Source organism: Rhea americana, unplaced genomic scaffold, assembly GCF_003343005.1.
Source record: "Rhea americana isolate MKP2758 unplaced genomic scaffold, rheAme1 scaffold_107, whole genome shotgun sequence".
NCBI lineage: Eukaryota > Metazoa > Chordata > Aves > Rheiformes > Rheidae > Rhea > Rhea americana.
Window position 1 is genome coordinate 114,697 of NW_028185117.1, and position 2,555 is coordinate 117,251.

Below are 2,555 nucleotides of genomic sequence, written 5' to 3' on the forward strand. Positions count from 1 at the left end.
AAGTTGTGTATTTGAACTTTGACAGGGTATGGGTTTGTAACTCCCCAAAATAGATGACAGAGAACACTGATATTTGATGTTATGTCCATTAAAGAAAATTAAGCTTCAATATGTTTTAAACCCACTTTTTCATTAATTTATTCACGCGAGTGCATTGTAAGTATGTATAGGAATGTAAATGCTCTATAAGCTTAAAAACAGTTCATTGTAGTTTTGTAACTCTACCTTGTATCCCTAACACATCCTACACAAAAGAACTCTTGATGAAACACTGAAAGACAGATCTCTTGAACAGACCCAATACCATTTGGGATTCAAACAGCAAATTGTTTCAGAGATGTAAGGAACCAAATAAGAAAGACTTAGAATGATTTTTCTAAATCAAATAGGTTTCTGGATCTGCAGCACAACGTTCCTGCCTTAAAACAAACTTTACCTTGTAAGAAATGCCACAAAGATTCAGAGGGATTGATTTAAACAGTGATAAAATGACAGAAGGCATCTGTCGAAATCTTGAGTTATAAAAATGTGAACCTTGCCACAGAAACTAGTAGAAAAAAAGTCTATCTTCCTGGAGTCTCAACATCTTAAATTGTTGAAAAAAAACCAAAAAACCAGTATTTTCTAATTCCCCAGACAATCATAAGCCACTAACAGTGGTATCTCATACAAATTCCATTTTCAGCACAGTTACACATGGGCAATGTTGCAGTGACACCTTCCTGCTGAACCAATCCTCATAAATAATGACTCAATAGCTTGGAAAGCTATACATTTCTCATAACTAAGACATTAAGCGGAGAAAGAAATAAGTAGCCTAATAAGAATCACTATTTTTCTAGATACGTTTTTGAAATTTTTGAGTACTATTAAAAAAAAAAAAACACACCAGCAATGCGTTGTGTATGTTTGAAAACAATTAACTTAAACATTTCCAGAAAAGTCATCCTACAAGGAAAGTGATTCATAGTGGAAACAATTTGTAACTCAGTTTTACAAAGTTTGCACAAGAATTGCCTATCAAGGGCAAGAAAACCACTCACTCGCACACTTAATGTGAAAATAATAGAGGAGAAAATCAAAGTTAATTATAAACACACTTTATCATTGTTTTTAAGCATTCTCCCAAGCTAGAGTACACTACCAAAGAGAAATATGCAGACCTGCAGATGCAGATACTGTTGAAATAAAGGATTTTAAGTGCTGCGTAAGTAAGGAACAGTTTTGTGACAGAGAAATATTCATGTTTTATAATCAGAGAGAAAAAGAATAAATAGCAACAGGTTAATCTCACTAAATACACATGAAAAACATACAGAATCTACTTCATATACTAGTTTCTGAGACGGAGAAAGAAGATTGCCTTACCTCAAATACAGCTGGAAGAGAGACTAACAATATGTCTACATCCTTTCTTAGTTCTCTTCATGGAAATCTACAAAGAAATACAAAATAGCAAATAACTATCTTCCCTGCAGCCAGGATGTGTCCAGGAGTAACATGTTTTCCAATAAAGCCTGGTGAAAAGAAGAAGAAAAAAACGACTCAAAAAGACAATGCTTTCAAAATAAAGGAGAGGGAAAAACTTTGCTCTTAAAATTCTCAGTAAAAGCTTATTACATGTTGAGGGAGCGTGGACATCCAGGAACTAAAAAATACAGACAGAAATGTGATGTCATCTCATTGTTTTCCAAACATTTTAATTTGGTACATTTGTCTACAAAATAAAGATGGCAAATTCATCTACACAGAACTCAGTTACTGAAGATCTGAAAAGACTTCTATTCCACACACATGGGCTCAAATGATACAACCTCACTAACTTGCCTTCTCCTCCCAAACTACATTGCTTCCTAAAGCTACACTTGAATGTTAAATGCTTTGGTCAAGAGTTCATCCACTGACCTGCAATGAAAGCCTTGTGTTCAGCTCCAACATTTTCTAACAGCAAACAATAAAAAAATGGTTTCATGGAACAAATTGTTAAAAAAGAAAATCCTCACATAAGCTCTCCCTGAGGGGGAGAATATATCTACAGGCTTTAAATTGGCCAGGCGGATTTAAGAGGAAGCAAAAAAAAAAAAAAAAAAAAAAAAAAAAAAAAAAAAAAAAAAAAAAAGGCAGCTCTTTCTGTTGCGTCAAAGAGCTCACTGTGCAATAGGAACAGTGAACAGAGTTGTTAAACTGGCAAGCTTTTGCTGAAGACAGCTTTTCAATATGCTCTCAGCATCGTCTCCCAGGGCTGGCTGGAGACAGTCCCACTCCTCTAACATGAGCTACGCTCCTTCAAGAGGAAATTGCTCTGAAAGACAGTTTCTATAAACATGCTGTTCAACTGGTTTTGCTGCATGTGGTGAGAGTAATTATACACATATACGTACCAACATTGACATATAAGAAATGCATGTTCTTGGGGGAAATACAGGCATATTCCAACTGGTGATCATTACCTGAATTTAAGAATAGGATGCTGTTGAAGACTGTCTGCTAAAACTCTTATGCTTACATCGTTCAGTGTGTTGTTAGAAAGTAATTTTGAAAGACGCTGTACTTAC

The 2,555-nt window shown here is 35.0% G+C and overlaps 1 protein-coding gene across 10 annotated transcripts in view; it reads right to left on the bottom strand.

Moving 5' to 3' along the window:
• The window catches only part of CSGALNACT1 (chondroitin sulfate N-acetylgalactosaminyltransferase 1), a 58,653-nt gene that overhangs the window by 51,428 nt on the left and 4,670 nt on the right, over window positions 1–2,555 (bottom strand). For 7 of the 10 annotated variants that reach the window (XM_085309790.1, XM_085309781.1, XM_085309762.1 and 4 more), the window contains exons 2-3: window positions 2,382–2,450; window positions 1,369–1,435 (exon numbers count right to left, since the gene is read on the bottom strand). The gene's annotated coding sequence lies outside the window, so the exon portion shown is untranslated. The other 3 variants (XM_085309806.1, XM_085309820.1, XM_085309813.1) reach the window with 3 other exon arrangements.